We start from the raw sequence: 18,813 nt of genomic DNA on the forward strand, positions 1-18,813 counted from the left end.
CCTAGTTTTTCTCTCAGTGTTTTGTTGACTATCATGGTATTGTTGGATGGTGTTTGTGGTGTTGTTGTTGGCTGTTGGTAGTGGTGTTGGTATTTGTGTTTTTTGGCGGTGGTGTCGGTGGTCTTGGTGTTGGTATTGGTGACATTGGTGGTGGTCTTGGTAGCATTGGTTTTGGTAGTGGTGGTCCATTTGTTGCAACGGGTGAAAGATCTGTTGGGAGATATTAAATAGGTCTTCAAACAGATTTCCCATCTATTCCAACTGATGGGTTATCCGTTAGATTATTTTCTTGTAATGTGGCATAGAATAATTTATTGAAATTTCTCCACCTGTTACAATAGGTGGAATATCTGTGGGGAGATATTAAATAGGTCTTCAAATAAATTCAGGCTCCCCATCTGTTCCAACTGATGGGTTGTTCGTTGGAGTTATTTTTGGTTATGTGGTAAGAATAATTTATTGAAATTTGTCTCGCCTTTTTTTAAAAAATTATGTAGAAATCAAATGCAATGTATTTTTTTTTTTGTTTTATTTGTAGTTTAAAGATGTCTACCAAAAGAAAAGAAACTGAAAGTGGAGAAAGTGGATCAACTTTCGATCACCAAACAAAAAAGTCTAGAGTACAGATAGATTCGGAGGAACTTCCAGAACAATCTCAGTCAGGGCAAAATGAAGCCGAGGAAAGTGATAACTCCTCCTCACCAATGGGGCATGAAATAATACCGAAATTCCAGCATGATTCTGTCAAAACCATTAGTATTGACAAGTTTTAAGTTGCGATACCAATGAATAACCTTAATGCAGTATTTGGTGATCTTGTATTTAAATGTTAGTTGGGGAAACCTTTTGACGAACTTAGGAGTATTATGAAGAAGGAAAACATAGATGGACTTTTTAAGAAGAGCTGCTTTGCACACTTTCTTGAGCTGTCTGGGCCTCGCACTCTCTATTTCCCAATGATCATGGTATATGGCCTTCTTAAGCGCAGGATCATGTATGCGGGGGATGATAGAGGTCCGAAGAAGGAAGAAAATAAGATGGATAAAGTCTGGATCAACTTCTGTGGTATGTCGGTTTGTTTTGGATTGAAAGAGTTTGCCATTGTGATGGGCTTGAGATGCGATCGTCCAGAAGAACCTGTCATCAAGAAAACACCCCACAAAGGGTCCAACAAATGCAAGGTAAAAAAAGATAGGTTGTTGGGCATTTTGGACCTATAGTGGTGAGTCCTTATATTTAGAGGACAGAGTTATTTATTTTAGCATTCCATTAGTTCAGTATGTTTAGCTGTCAGAGTTAGTCGGGGACTTGTCCCATCAACTCCATATTCAGATAGTTAGAGACTTTTGGACTACACCATTTCAGACGGACATTTAGTTTTTCTATATTATTATCAGTATTAAGTATTTGTTTTTAATTTCTAAACCTTATGGTATCTTTAGCCTAACTTCCTATTATATTTTCAGTATTACTATTATTCAGTGCTCACAGCAGGTTCCAGTCATTGGTTGACTTGTGGTCCTACGAGATTGTAAGCACCGTGTGACATCCAGTATGTAGACTCAGGGCATTAAAAACTCAGTTTCAGATCCTAAGGTTCTAGGATCCCTAGGGAGTCTGAAAGCCATGCTAAGTAGAGTCTTGCGCATGGGTGTGTAGAGTACCATACTTATGGACAAGAGGCTATGAGGCATTTTTAGGAAAAGTTTTCCCTTCTTTCAGTGTTCGTATCATGTGGGTGAGCATTAGCTCAAGTTAAACTCTCTGTATAATCCAAATTTTCCTTTTATTATAGACATGCCTCCCAAAAAGACTAATAAAGACATACCAAAGCACTACAGGGAGAAATTATGTTTAGTTTGGTTTGTCCATTTCGTTTTATTGGCAAAAGACGTCAAGAAAGTCATAGAACGTGATTTTTTGGTGCTTGCTGATGATTTTGGAAAATTCAACGATTATCCCTGGGGCTACGACAGCTACTACTTGACTGTCAAATATTTACTGAAAGAGATAAAGCCAAAGACGACCACATTAACAGCTTTCCTTGGGCTTTCATGGTAAAATTGATCACTATTTTTACTCATTCATTAATTTATATTGAATATACTTGTAACTTTTTTTTTTTGCTTGCTTCCTGTGTACAATTTTTAGGCTTGGGCATATGAAGCCATTCCTCCCCTCCAAAAGCATTTCACGGATTATCCGGATAAGGTTTCTCATCCAAGGATCCTTAAGTGGTTGGCTGCAGTAGAGATCAGCAAAAAAAATATTAATGAGGCTAATCTCTTTAACCCTCCAGATGATTCAGTACGTTTTCTTTTAACTAAAATAATTTGCCTCAAAGAAAGATATTGAAAATAATGTTCCATCTGTTGCAACAGATTACCCATCAACTGTAACTGATACAACAGATGGGTAATTTGTTGCAATAGATGATCCATATTTTGCAACAGATTAACCATATGTTGCTCTATTCTCTGAACCCTACTCAACAGATTACCCATCTACTGTAAATTATGCAACAAATGGGTATTTTGATGCAATATATTATCAATCTATTTCAACATACAGATCATCTGTAGTGGTAGCTAGATCGTCTGTTGCATAAGTTAGTTATGTTAACATAACCCGAGCCCCATGTGACCCAAATGACTGAAAATTATTATTATATAATTTAAATTACTCTATCGTTTTTTATAGGTTGTGCATTCTTGGATCGTGCCTACCATTGATGAGCTGGGGATGACTTTATTCTTACTCTGGGTCTTGTTGATACAAAATAAGATCCAAGGGTGGAGTTAATAAAGAAAGAATTGGATGGAGCAACATCCATAAGAAGAGAATTTAGGCAAGGTCAGTCTAATGTTGAAGCTCTCACGACCAAACTCAAACTGCAACAGATCCGGGTGCTTTTTCTGGGGGTGTTGTTGGTGGAGTTGTTTGTGATGGTGGCAGCCATCCTACAGCTGCTTCTACTGCCAGTCGTGATTATGATCATGTTGGTGATCAATAAAAAATAAATATGTTTAAAAACACCCTTTGCACAGGTCCTCCCTCTCACCCCTACACCGGTTCTTCCTACCCTTACAATGGTCCCTCTCACCCCTCTTCACCCTTATATTCTTATTGAAAATACAAAGTGTGCAAGGACAGAGAGGATAAACTCCTCAACAAGCTAGAGGCTATTGTTGAAGCTGCCGAGGAGTTGAAATCCAGAAGGGGTGTCATACCATCCAATGAGGTGAGAGAGCCATGCACTTCTACAGTGGAGGTTAGGAGGAAGAGAAGAAAAATTAGACAAATTCTCTCTGTTCTGAAATTAGCAAAAATTGCCACTCCCCCTGCTCCAATAGTTATTGAAGTTCAGGGGCCGCCGAAGAAGGTGGACATATTCACGGCGCTTGGCAAGGAGAAGAAGAAGGAACTGGAAGAATTCATCAAGATGAAGGTTCAAAAATAATACACTATGCATTCATTTGCTGCTAAAGACTTCTCGAATATGACAAATATGTGCATGTGGTACGAGGACAAGGTAAGTTTACTTTTGCTAACCCGCCCTTCCAATCTACTCCATGAAGAAGAATCTACGCAGAAGATGTGTAATCTGTTGGGAAAACTTGTTATTCTATTGCAACATAATATACATCTGTTGCATAAGTTGCGTTGGTTGGGTAATCTGTGAACTGATTCAGAGAACCCTCTGCATCGGATTCTTTCGACTGTGTTTTTATTCTTTACAATTACTAACCTATTTAAAAATTGTCTTCTTATACCACGGTATGTTGATGAAATTCTATGCCTCATGAGGGGCAGGCAATTAGCGTACCCGGATACTTATGATGCTGCCGATAGGATAATGGACCTCAACTTCTTCAATAATTTCAATGATAGGTACGCCAAAATCTGTAAGATAGCTGATTCCGATGGCCCAGGATTTGATCAGTTAATTTCTACATTCTAATGGGATGAAGAAGTGATTAAATATGTTAGAGGAAAGAGGTCATATTCGTACGACAAGAGCTGGACCAGGGAAAAGAGAATCCTTGCAGTCATGAACGTGGATGTCACCTATTTTCTCACTGTTGAGATACTACTATATGAGGGAAACATTAAGGTTTATGACTGTAACTTACCTGTGTTCAGCGGGAAGACGTTTTCAACCCACATGCAGCCACTCTTGAAGTAGTTACCTAAGTTGTTGACGCAGAGTAAGCTGATGGATCATTTGCCGGCTGAAATCTTGGTGAAGGAATCATGGGTTTTTGAAGGCCGAAATAAGAACATCCAGCTCCCAAAAAATACAACTGGTGCAGCGTGTGGGCCGTACTCACTTGCATACATCGAGTGTTTGCTGACCGGCACACAAATGACTGGTATGTGCGACACCATTGTGGGAAAGATGCAATAGGTCTGGGCATATGGGGTACTAACTAAATGATTGGAGCCCGTGTATAAAAAAGAACATGTACAAAGACAGAGACGAACACGATAACAAATTTTTATTTCAAGCTAATTCACTATACATGTAGGGGCAATAATTTTTATGTCTGGCAAAGTTGAATTTTTATAATGCAACATATTTTATATCTGTCGTAACAGATATAGTACATGTTGTGATAGATTGATTATATGTTGGAATAGGTTGGTCATCTGTTGCGTTATACAGATGTTCCCCGTCTGTCTGTCACAACAGATTTACGATCTGTTGCAACTGATCGGTAATCTGTTGGAGCAAATAAAAACAGTAGGAAGACCTGTTATATAATTTCTAGCAGATGACCTACGTGTTGCATTTCATGTTGCAACATATGTCTAAATCTGTCTGATAAGATATATCGTCTGTTGCAGCATATGTATTATCTGTTGCGATATTTGAATCTAGTACTCCATTTCAATTAATATGTTCAAAACTCAGAATTACTTATATTCATAGACAGAATAAAATAAATTGAAGCCTTCGAAAATTACATGAAATAACTCAACAAATAAATGAAATGTAAAAAAAATCATTATGGGTACAAACGATCTACTCTACAAATAAATCAACAAGTTAAACCAAGGAGGATAGGTTATTACATTGACGGACTCAAGCTATAAAGATCTAATCAATATGGACAAGTTGTTCTTCATCCAATGCTATGAAATTCGGCTTTGGTCGTCGTGGATCTTTAATGTCGGTTGCGTACGACTTTTGAGCTTTTGCTTCTCCATATTTCCATAAAAGAGCAGCATATCTTTTGTGGGGTAATCCGGCATCAATTCCATCATTTGGTACTTGTAATCCATCACTCAAATACTCGGCATAGGCAGCAACAAAAGGACCGTAATCCCTGGGTTATAAAAAATAGATAATCCATATCTTGCAGTTTATACAGGCATTGTGAAATTTGTGAAATAAAACTAAATCATGACACTTAAACTTACAGGATACCAATGGTTTATTGAGCAATTCCGTCAACATATTGTACATCAAATGGATTAGCCTATCCTGGTATGCTTCAATCGTCGACCAATCAGTACGAACCTTTTGATCTAAAAAGCTACTCATATCAAGGTACGTAGGCAATATTTTGGCCAGCTTTTGTATCTCAGACGACGGCCCAGAACATCTCCTTCGCGACACGAGTCATAAACTCGGATGCACCTCTATTTTAGAACGACGACAGCCAACACCCAATGAAATTCATCACCACAATTGATTGGGATGTACACTTCATTGACCAAATGCCAAGGTAAGCCGGCCAAAATGCTAAAACCTTTGTGATGTTGATTAAGCATTCCTCGTTTCGGGAAACTTTCGGTTGTTGTTGATAATACCTATCATAGGCATTATTGATGTAAACTTTGTAAAAATAATTACCTGTTGTGTATCTATATTGTTCTTGTGTTTACAACTTGGCCTTCTTTCGTAGGTAGTAAAAAATGACATCGATGTACTACACATATTGTCAAATATTTTGAATTACGTGATGAAAAAATCAATATGCAGATGTAATTAAATAAAGTATTAATTAATAGTAATATGTATGACATTTAAACCTCATCATTCCAGCAAGTTTGGGGTTGTGACATCAAATAGAACCAATTCTTCATTCCGGAATGTGCAACAACAAAGTCAAACATATCAAAACCAAGACTCGATTCATTCACTTTGTAGCGCCTGTCATTTTATTTTCTACATGATGATTTCTATGTGTTAATATCAGGTTCTTACAACAAGAATTGTAAAAACCAATATCCATAAAATTGATTTATGTACCTACCGACATGATGCTTTAACAGCCCATTGGCAATCCATTCTGAATAGTCATTGATCAACTGTGTTAGTTTTTTTGGAATCTCGTCTGAGATGTTGAACCCTTCAAACGGGTAATTCTTCCATTCTCCCAAACTGACAAGCTCCATTTTTTCTTCATCTTTGGAAGAAGTTAATGGATTATCAAATGTCATATTATGCGCTTCGACAGTAGCTGTGACATCCACTTGGAAAGCCAGAATTGTCAATGCTAAGTAGAGATATACAACAGATCCATTTGTTGCAACAGATGAGTCTTATGTTGCATCAGATAGATTATCTGTTGGGATAAATTCGAATAGGTAAATCAGAGCAGTACGATAATTTTGAATAAATGACCCATCTATTGCAACATAAGACTCATCTGTTGAAATAGATAACAAATCTGATGCAACAGGTTAGACAACAGTTGCAACAGATGTATATATCTGTTTGATAATCTTCAGTAAATGTATCATCTGTTGAAACAGATATATGCCTGTTTGTTTTTTGGAATAGATGATGTACATTCACCTTCTTCATTTCATGCTGCTCTTCTGTGGCCCTTGCACACTGAACATCGGTGTAAGACAAATACAGAGGCGTTGTAATCTTGCTTTTTTTATGATTGATGATTCCTTGGAAGTTTCTTTCCTTCTCCTCTTAGCCCACTTGACTTCTAGTGGAGTGTCTGGATATGAAATCCTCTTTGATAGAATGACACCCCTCTTAGATGTTATTTTCTTTACAGAAGCAGTTAGTGTATTGATAGCATTAATCACTCTATCGTGTTTCGCCTTCCAATCTTGACATTTGCATGAAGAACATTCGCTAGATGTGGCAAATCTGGAGAAAAAACTGTACAACCATTATAATCATAATCATAATGGCTTCTTGTTTCAAAAACTGTAAGAGGAGCATCATTAGCCCCACCCTCCAAAATCATTTTTCTTGTGATGTTTGTTTCTCCAAACAATTCCATTTTTATTCCATTAATGACCTTAGGGTCCGATAAAGTTTGCATAGACAGTAAAGTAAGAAAAATGGCATCTTCAACTCTCGGTTGGTCGGAACAAGCCACGGATGGACAATCTAAAATAAATTGGTACATATATTAAGAATGATGATGAAATCATTTAATCATTAATTAAAACAAAAACTTGATTAGAATTGGACTTACAGCTTCCTTGTGGGGATTGAAAAGATCAAGAAATTTTGCATTTTATCGGTTTTGGCCGACAACCATCTCAAAATTCTTGGACAGGAAACTTCTTCCTGGTAGTTCACTTGTTGTCTCAAATAAGGAATGACTTCAAATGCCCAAGCCTATAACATAACGCCAATAAATCAAAAGCATTATTGAATAAAAAAATGATGAATCATATCATGATAAAAGAAATATTTACCATGAAGGCCCATGGAAAACCATATAAGTTGACTATTTTTGGCGTTAGCGGAGTCAACAAATATTCGACAGTTATTTTGAATCTTTCATAACCCCAAGGATAGCTGTTAAATGCCTCAAGATCCTCAGAGAGATTTATTAAACCGATCCTTATGTTATTGTTAACGTCTCTCGCCCAAAGAACATTATGTACAAACCAAACCAAGAACAATGATTGCTTGTGCTTCTTTGAAAGTCCTTTACCTTTCAACGCTTCAATCAGATTTTTATTTTTGAAGCTTGGACCAACAATGGACACCAATTCATCATGATCACTCGACTTGCCTTTTCCTTTTTTGGGTATGCGAGGTGCTTTTTTTTTTGGGTCAGAGTAGGTATAACTTGAGAAGGAGAAGGAGGATAACATTTTAGTCTGGTAACTATGGTAAACTCCTCCCAACCAAAACAAACAGGCATACCACAGTAATTTATCCACACCTAATCCATCTTATCTTTGTTTTCATACATAAACCTGCGCTTGAGAAGATCATATACCATTTTCATCTAGAAACGAGCATTGTTGTCCTCCGACAAATCAAGATATTGCCCAAAGCAGCTTTCCCTAAAATAAGAATCTAATTTTTGTTCTCGAAGTATTTTTCTGAAGGCGTCGAAAGATCTTCCCATGACTGACTTAACCACGAGATCACCCGTTAGATCTGTCGCACCATCGCACTGCATTCTTACAGGATAACGATCAATGCTGAAGGTTTTGACCAACTCTTCGGCGAAAGAGATATTAGCATTTGGATCATCTCTTTTGAAAGATTCCTCCTCCTCGTGTTCATTATCTTCTGCTCCTGATTGAGATAACGCTTGTAAAGCAAGCTCATAGAGTGGTGGATGTAGCTGAGCTGCTGCATTTGTTTCTTTACTTGGACTTGATTCGATTTCTTTTATTTTGGGAGCCATGTTATCTTAAATTAACAGGAACATAACATAGATTATAATTGATTAATGCATAACAGTAATATAACAGTTCCAACAGATAACTAATTTGTTGCACCAGGTATGTTATCTATTGCAACAGCTAATCGACCTGTTGCAACGGATGATTAAGTCGTTGGAAAGAATAAAAACAATCCTAATCTGCTGCAAAATGAAGAGTAAAACGTTGAAAAAAATAAAAATAGATCACTAATCAGTTATCTGTTGGATCAATATTTTTTAGATTTCTTCCAAACAGAAGAGTCGTCTGTCGCAATAGATGAATGATCTGTTAGATTGTTCACCTGTTGCATCAGATTTTCATAGTTGCATCAGATTTTTCATCTGTTGCATCATATGTTTCATCTATTACACTAGATGTTTCAACTGTTGCAATACCATTTCTACCAAGACAAACAACAAATCAACCCAGCAACACCAACACATCACACACACACATACACACACACTAAGAACATCAACTGTGACCAAAAATCACCAATAAATTTGAATCAACTGTACGATAACAAGAAGAAGAAATATAGAAATTCTAGAAATTAAAATTTTATTCAGTCCATATTTCAATACCAGAAGAGTAGTTGGCTCAAGTTCCTCTGTTTCTTCATAATTTTTTACCTGTAAAAAAAGAAATGGGAGGACGAAAAACTTGAAGTTGTTGTCGCCGGAGAAGTATTCACGTCGATTGATAGTTGAAAGTTGAAAAGGAACTTGCCCGACTATTTGTTGCCAGAGGTTGAAAGGAGAAATTTTGCAGAACTGTTGGTTGGAAGAGAGTTGAGAGAAGCTGGAGAGAGAGGAGAGAGTGGTTGATTTGGATTGAAGAGGGGTGTGAGTTGGGTTGATTTGTATTTTTAAAAAGATTAGAAAGTTTTGAAAATATTAATCAAGTTCACAATTAACTTAATCAAGTATTCTAATGATGTTTGACCCTATCTGTTGGTCAATGTCACCAATCCTTCATTCAAGACTTAAAAGACACATGTCCTTCAATTTTCTCTAGTTAGTATAATTTACTTTGTCATCGTGTTAGTATAAGTCTATGTTAGTTAGTATAAAGTCTATATTTCTCTAATGCTTCAACTTTTTTTTCACTGCATCTTTTCAAACAACCAAGCTTATATTGTCTTTTAATTTGATTTTGTAATTTATATTTGCAGGCAAAGAATAGTTCTGTACTTTCATTTTCACGGGTCTCTATCACATTTGTTTGAAACTACAAAAATAAAAGAAAGACAATTTCGGATGGATGACATGTACCTGCATTAATTTTATTAAACACAGAGTTCTAAAACTCTTTTAACTTCAAAGGAAGAGATTCCACTAAGGTTACAGAAGATACGATATGATCACACCCTAATTGTTCCCTACCTTAAACTAGGTGGAGATTAAGAGTCTGTTTGGATGTGCTTATAACTTATGGCATATTTTTGTTGTTTTGATTTAAAAATATGTGCTTTAAGTACTACAGAAGTGCATAAAATATATTTTAACTTAAAAACACTATATATAATTCAATCTAGATAGCTTAAACATTTAAGCTATTTTAGTTCAACATGATTATAGAATAAGTAATTTCACTGACAAAGCTGCTAACATGTAGCGCAGTAACTGATATGTTTAGTCGATTGAATATAAAGAAAAAAGTTAGCACAAGAAAGATAATATGCTTTCTTCCACAAAATATCATTTTAATTATCCTTTCAAAGATAAATTTATTTGACCTGCTTTTATTCACAACTCTTTTATATAAAAGAGTTTTCAAAGCATACTATATATCAATCATATTATCCTATTCTAGAATTGTCAATCTTAAATGAGACTTTTGTCTGTCACCAGAATGAAAATACATTTATTATTTTCTTGGATTAAGGATAAGTGCTCCTTTGAAAGCTATATATAATTTCCAATGATTTCTTTTTAATAATGACAGCGCATCGCACGGGTACAAATACTAGTATGCAATTAATGTCACCAAAAATGTATCATAGTGCACCAATAATTCAAGTCACATTTTACCTCATAAAAGACTCAATCAAATCACTTATCGTAAATATGTTTGAAGACCAATCCACAAATATTCGATTATGAGTAGACATGTAATCTAAATCAAGTCTACAACTACAATAAAAATCATAATCTACTCAACACCATCCCAAATGCAACTAATCTGCTGAAGTTGTCTTTCATTGCAGCTTTGATTCGTTGTTGACCTAAAAATAGTAATTAATGAGGACCAAACTCCACTGATTTCACCCCAATGCGTAGTCTAAACATCACTTATGGTTTCACCTATAAAATTTCTCAGGTTTTCCATAATTCATGTAAACGGGAAAGATTTTTAGGCTAGTAAGTCCAATCTAACAACCTAAGATCATTACCAAGTGATTTTAGAACTATTCATAAGCAAATCCCACCAAAATCGTCAACGTAGGGCATAACTCCATGATTTTCGTCATATATCCTTATTCTAATGATTCTACGGATTAAAAGGAACTAATCTATGTTAGAAAGGTGAGGAGAAAATATCCAATTATCCCCTGAACTATACTCAAAAAGGCTACGAGACACCTCAACTTAAAGGGGTCTTATAACGCCTGAACTAATTAAAAGTGTAATTTTGACACTCTTAGTGCCTATGTGGAACATATGTGGCACACACATGTGCCTACGTAGACAATACAGTATGTTGTGTCATGTATGTACCACGTAGGTACTAAGGGTGTTAAAATTACACTTTTAATTAGTTCAGGGACAATAGGACTCCTTTAAGTTGAGGTGTGTCATAGCCTTGTAGGATATAGTTTAGGGGTAATTGGGTATTATTTTAAAGCTGAATTAGACTTACCTCAATGCTAGAAATTGCTCAAGTATGAAGGAAATCATCACTCTCAAGCCTTGGATCAAAATTTGACTCTTTTAGGGAAAAAAAATACGTCAAAACTCGAAGTCCAAGTATTTAACTGTCGTTGATCGCTGCAGTGAGAGTCTAGCCACTGCAACGATCCCGACGCAGCGAGTAGTGGCCTGCTACAGCGGTCCCTGACTAATACTCGTCGACCACCACGGCGGCCGATTGATCGCTACAGCAGTGAGGAGACCGCTGTCGCGAGCCTTGACAGAAAATCGAGGGAGCTTTTCTGCTCTCTTCCATTTCACAATACACACTCGAAAATACGGCAATTTAGATTTGTTTTACAGACCCGATTCTTATTGTGAAAGTTTCTATGGATCACTATACTCCACGGTTATCACATGTATAAAAATCAAACCGTCAATAAATTAAATCGAAAAATGTTTTTGATATATTGCTATTAAAATTATTGGGCTAACGATTTTTAATGATTTTATAAAAAAAATTATCAGGCTATTAATTTGGTTTTGATTTTTTTTAATATTGAGTTATTTTTATAAACCAAATACTAAATTAATACTTTAACCCTACTTATATATTAATGCCTTCACATTTTAGATTTTATTTCAATGTACTTTCTCCTTTCCTCTTAATTTCTGTGTCTCTATTTAAACTATGTAAGAATTGAAAGTTTCTTTTGATGAGTGTAAGTAGCTATATATTTGAATAGTTGATCCTATTGATCTTACTTTAGTTTGATTTGTTACTGAAGTTTGAAGAACAGTTAGATGTTGAAACTCCTTTGCAAGATGTCATTTATTAGTTTGTTATTGACTGACATGTTGGGTTTGATTTTATTTGAGCATTTTCTTATTAGTTTAATGAGAAATCGAACCGTTAAGAACCAAAAACTAATAAACCGATAAAAAAATATCTTATTGGTTTAGAGTATTTACAAATCGAAAATCGAATCGACCAATGCCCGCACCTACTATCACATACTAAGCTCGGAAACATTAACCACTAACCCGCGAGACACAAGGGATATCTATACCGCACAACACTCGGTTTTCATGAGAAATCACCCTAACCTGAAATTGTATTTACTATCATCTTAGGAAAAATTCTATACAAGCACTTACTCCCTGACCAACACCATAACAACGGAACGAGTAGTTACAAATTTCATCTATATTTCATCAAGTTTACCCATTATAAAAAGGGGCAAGTAAAAAAAAAAGGAAGGAATACCTAAATTACGAATGTGAAAAATAATGATAATTTTGATCTTATCAATGATAAGTTATTAGATAATTTAGCGTTGAAGTATGTCCACATCCTTGTTTGTATTCAGTTGCATAAGTGGTTTGTATTGACTCTTAACAAAAAGTTGTACTAAGCTGGTTAACTGTCAACTATTTCCCAATGAGTACTTAAAATTAATCACAAAACTTAAAATTTTGTGTTAAAATTTAAGAACTCAAGATTCTAATTTTCATAGCTAGTGTTTTGATTAGAAACTTGCCATTCTTTCAAAAACTAATGAGCCAAAAAAAAAAAAAAAAAGAATTTCGTATGAGGTCGTTTGATTAGTGGAAAAAGAATATAATCTCGTTTTAGATTGTGGGATTATTTAATTTAATGTTTGGTACCGTTTTATTTTTGGATTGATAATTATGAGATTATTTATATCATGATTATAATATTATTTTTATATCATAATTTTTGTGGAATAACAATTTCAAAACTAATAATCTATATATCTATATATCTATATAATATATAATATATAATATAATATATTAAAAGTGTGAACACTCTAAAAAGTGATTTGAACTTTTTGCCCTTTATGAAAATATCCTACAATAGACAAAATCGTCTTTTCACTATTTTTTGTGAATTATTACTTAATAATTTTATATTATTGACTCCTATAATATATGGGATCATTCTTTTAAAATATATGGTAACAATTCTTTTTTAAGTTAGGAGTCCTAAAATATACGATAAGAGGTAACTTTTATTTTGTAATTTGTATGTTTAGTTGTCTAATTTTACCTATATATTTATGTTAAACCGTACAAAAATTCAATTACATAACATGGTAGTGATAAATCTAAATGAAAAGAATATACTGCCCGTGCAAAACACCATTCGTTTTCTTTTTTTTTTTTTTGTCTATGTCAGTACTACTACTAATTATTTTATTTGTTTTAATTTGTGTGCATAAATTCAAATTTATGTTGATTATATGTTGTCAATTTCCCATTCTTTTTTTTAAAAAAAATATGTTAGATCTCATTGGTTTGTTTTAAATTTTTCGTGAGAATATATATATATAATTATTCACTAAGAAGAGATTTCTCTTTGTTATAGCCGAACTCGGCGGTATGATCAGTTTTAGCTTCCTTCACGTTAAGCTTGAAATATTTGTCGTAGTTCTTGTTATTGCACAACCTATCAATGCAAACCTACGAACTTAGAAACCTGGAGCAAGGGAGGTTAGTTTACATTTCTTAATATTAGATTTGTATACCAGAATCTTATATTTATACGTAGAATTAAATTTATCTTTAACTAGATTTATAATGTTCGATCATGTTCCAAGTTAAGGTCAAATTCGTATACTCTGGTGTCACAATTTTCTGAACAATGAAATCCAGTATATTTTAACAAGGAAAAAGGCTCAAATATGCCACTGAACTATCAAAAATGGCTCATTTATGTCATCCGTTAAAAGTTGGGCTCATTTATGTCATCGCCGTTACAGCACTGGCTCATCCATGTCATTACTTTTTAACAGCCGGTTTTTAAAAAACAGTCTTGCCACGTGGCAGCTTATTAGAGGGTCACGTCATTTTTTATTTTATTTTTTATTTATTTTTTTAAAAAAAATCAATTTTCTTTTTAATTTTTTTTTGATCCATTAAAAAGAATCCACCCAATTTTTTGATCCATTAAAAATTAATTTGATCTATGCTTTTGAAATTTTGATTAATTTTTCATGATCAAACAAATATTTAAAGAATTTTTTTTTAAAATCTACTACTAAAATTTATAACCAAACGCTATTCTAATTAAGCATATAGTATGTCTTAGCATACATGAAATATTTTGTCAGCCGAATGTAAGTAACTTTTTAGTTTTTTATTTTTTTTATTAAGCATAGAATGGCATCATCAGCATCAGGGGCGGCTCAAGCAAATTTATGGCCTAAGGCAAAAATCAAACGGAGGCCTTGCATTTTATTTTTTTATATAAAAATTTTTTTTCTATAAATAGTATTTAATATATTTCTTAAAATTTATAAATTATTATTACTAAACAAAATAGGCCCCTCAAATTTTGGGGTCTTAGGCGGCCGCCTTTTCTCCTAAAGGTTGAGCCGCCCCTAATCAGCATTCAACATTTGTACGTAACACTTTATGCATCATCATTTATCATTGCAGATATAGGAAGGCGATAACATGCCAACATATATAGTATACGTAAAGTTGGCAAAATGAGAAGCTAACTATTAATAATATAATAATAATATTTTATGTTTATATATCCCTTCAGTTTCAACTGAAAAATGACAAAAGCTTTAGTTAACGTGAATATTTTAACAAAAAAAAAAGTGATAAAAAGCGTGGAGTGTATACTCTCTCCGTTCCCTTTTAGTTACTCGTCCGTCAATTAAAATAGCTATTTTATTATAATACATTTATTAAATGATATACTATTGTATTTGAAATTAATTTGAATAAAAAAATAATTAATATTAAAGGTAAAATATGAAAAAAATCTTAATATGTCAAAAATGATAAAAAAAAAAAAAGAATCGAACGAGAATATTTTAAGAATATATTCATGAAAAATTAATCAAATTTTAAAAGCATAGATCAAACTAATTTTCAATGGATCAAAAAGTTACATGGATTCTTTTTAATGGATCAAAAAAAAATTATTTAAAAAAAAAATATTAAAAAAATAAAAAATGGCGTGGTCCTCTAATAAGCTGCCACATGGCAAGGCGGTTTTTAAAAACCATCTGTTAAAAAGTAATGGCATGGATGGGCCGGTTTTGTAACGGCAATAGCATGAATGAGCCCAATTTTTAACGGATGGCATAAATGAGTCGTTTCTGATAGTTCAGTGGCATAGTTGAGCCTTTTCCCTTTTAACAATGAACTCCTGTTCTGTTACTATTTGTTGGGTTTGTATGTTTATAATCTTAGTTTACGAGGATTATATTGAGAAATTGTTTAAAGTAAGCTCTTATAGAAATTTTGTTTGAAGCTAGGAAAAAATTTATTGATGTTTTCATATTGTTAGATGTGATTAATTACCTAAAGCATGAACCTTTACGAGAAGAAGAAGGCAAAGAAGAGCGTTCAAACCTACAAAACTACACCTCGAAGGTGCTAAAGCGGGTTCATCCAAATATCGATATTTTTAGTGATTCAATGGATATAATAAATAATTTCATTAATAATATTTTGAGAAGCTTACTCAGAAATCTTCTAGATTGACTAGGATCAATAAGAAGCCAACTATTATATTTACATCTACGAAAATTCACACTACAGTGAGACTTGTTTTGCATGGTGAACTGGCTAAGTATGTTGTTTTGTTACTAAGTTCACTAGCTCTTAGTAGTTTGAATTTGGTAGCTTTCTGTATTAGGGTCTATATCTATATCTATATCTATATCTATTTCTATAATCTTTATCTATATTTATATCAATAATATATTAAAAGTGTGAAGACCATTAGAAGAGTGATTTGGACTTTTTGCCTTTCATTATAAGGCTGTGCAATAGACAAAATCATTTTTTTGCTTTTTTTTTAATTAATTATTATTTAATTATAATCCTAATATTTTCTTACCTATTTATAAAAGGTAACAACTCCTAATTGAACTATAGTTTTCAAATACATAAGTATGAATATTTAATTATTTTTCTATATTTAGATATTTAATTAATTTGAAAAACCAAACGGCATATTATTAAAGGACACTTTTAATTCCTATCAATTCTTGGAACACTTCAGTGCTAGGAACCCTCCACTTTTTAACTTATTATAAAATTTTAAAAGATATAATAAGATGAAAATTCTAGAAATCAATTTTCAACAACTTCTATTCTATTAGGGATAGGAACACCCACGTTCTTATAATAACATCTACAACATAAATTTAGATGGCAGAGATATTCTTATAACTATTTTTTTATGAGCTTGGGGTGTGTGTTTATAATTGCAAAAAGGTTAGAATTAATCATATTATTCTAATATCTCGACTATCATATTGTTTTGTTGTACTTTATGTTCTATTCAAGTCTATATTATTGTTAATAAATGTTTGATCGGACTTTGAGGAATTTTTTGTGTTAAGGTTAGATTTAATAGTAACGTTCGCCTTGGTCAAGCTTTGAGGAATTTTATTTGTAAAGGTTAGAGTTTAATCGTATTGTCCAGATACCTCGATTATCATATTATATTGTTGTAATTTACAGGTGGCAGATGAATGTTCGATCGGTCTTTGAAGAATTTTTATGTAAATGTTTGGTTTAATCAAATTATTTTATTATAGTTTCTGATCTATTACTATCTATTTTATTATTATTATTTATTATTTGATAATACATGTCATAGGAGACGATCAAGATACTGATACATCACGCATGTCTGGATGCATAAAGCTGCCTATATTAAATCTTTATATCGATTAATGATTTGACATGAAGTACACATGCAACGCACGTACACTTGACTAGTTGCATAATAAGATACCGAAATGATGCATTTTCTTATTCATAAACCAAACGACCTCTGGTAGATGGAGTTGGAGTCAACCTTAAACTTATGGGTTCAACAAAACCTAATAGCATTGGTTCAAACTCTATATTTATATTTAAATTATTTAATAATATATAAATAATCTGCCTAAAACCAAATAACCAATAGAATTATAATTCAGAATAAGTTTTTAGCAATAAAAGAAAAAACAATTCTCAACGCCTTTACGAGGTAGTGGCATGGAAGCCAGCCCGGTAAACTGATTCCATTCTTCTACTAGGGTTTCAAACCTTTCCCCGAGTTCTAGAATTTATAAATGCCTTTTCAACTCAAGAAATGCTAAAGCTATTTAAAGTTGATTTTTCTAACTAAGTCGGAAGGACGGCTTTACGCAAAGGTACTTTACTTTATTCCCAGTATTGAAAGACATGACTTTGGGAGTGCATTTCAAAAGAAACGACTTCGTTTACTTCCTTCAAACTGCTTATGTAACAACTAGTATAAAGAAAGATGGCTGCAGGGACACTTGACTGGTTGGAGAGGAGAGACCATTTTCATGAGAGAGGGACAAGCAAGTGATAGATTGGAAAAAAATAGGTAGTCTTCTAAGCATTCATTTAGGGGCCTTGTTAGCGATCCATCATTCTTTCCTAAGCTGTCAGAGTCCAATCGAAGCAAGCAAGATATAGAGGAATACTCACTCATAGAAGTGAATTGAAAAAGCAAGTTTGCATTCTTTTTAATTAGGCTCTATAATCTGATTCTTGTCCATGGTAAGTTCAGATTGTAATTTCTAAGTTTTGTTTTGACCACGGGAAGGTGAACTTTGCAAAAGTGCTTATTTGAATGGGAAGAATAGGACTTCTGACTCCAAGCCTACCTTATTCGAAATTTGCAAATATTGATGTTTGCCTCTTGTTGAAACTACTGGTCTTCTTGCTACCTATTAGAAAAATTCCATCAAGACAGGTTGAATCGACGACCTATACTTCAACTAAAGGCATAAGGACATAGTGAGCACAGATTCTTAAAGCAGTAGCTTTGGATCGCACTATCTAATACTTTAATTTTCACCTTACCCGTCAAACAGGTTTTCTCTAAATTGGTATACTTGGTCTTGTAGTCAATCATTTTCTTACATTGCTAGTAGATGGCCTTTTACTTCTGTCTGTCTTTATTGTATTAAGCTAACATAGAACTCATAGTAGTTTCAGTGACTAGTAGGCATAGTAATAAAGGTTTCCTGGCGTTGTAGGTACTAGAATGGAAGTATTCCTTTATTTTGTCAAAAGTTGCCTATTATTTTTTCAACGAAATTTGTGTATTGGCTCGCAAGTAGTTATACAAGAGAAATTCAGAGTCTGATGGGACTATTGACTGATACAAGGCTCGCGTGGTAGCTAAAGGCTACAACCTGCAATAGGGTATAGACTATAGTAAGACATTCAGTCCAATTATCAAGATGACATCAAGGGCGATTAGAGGTGTGACTTGCTTGATGAGCATCTTATA

Source organism: Capsicum annuum, chromosome 7 (genome assembly GCF_002878395.1).
Source record: "Capsicum annuum cultivar UCD-10X-F1 chromosome 7, UCD10Xv1.1, whole genome shotgun sequence".
Taxonomy (NCBI): Eukaryota; Viridiplantae; Streptophyta; class Magnoliopsida; order Solanales; family Solanaceae; genus Capsicum; species Capsicum annuum.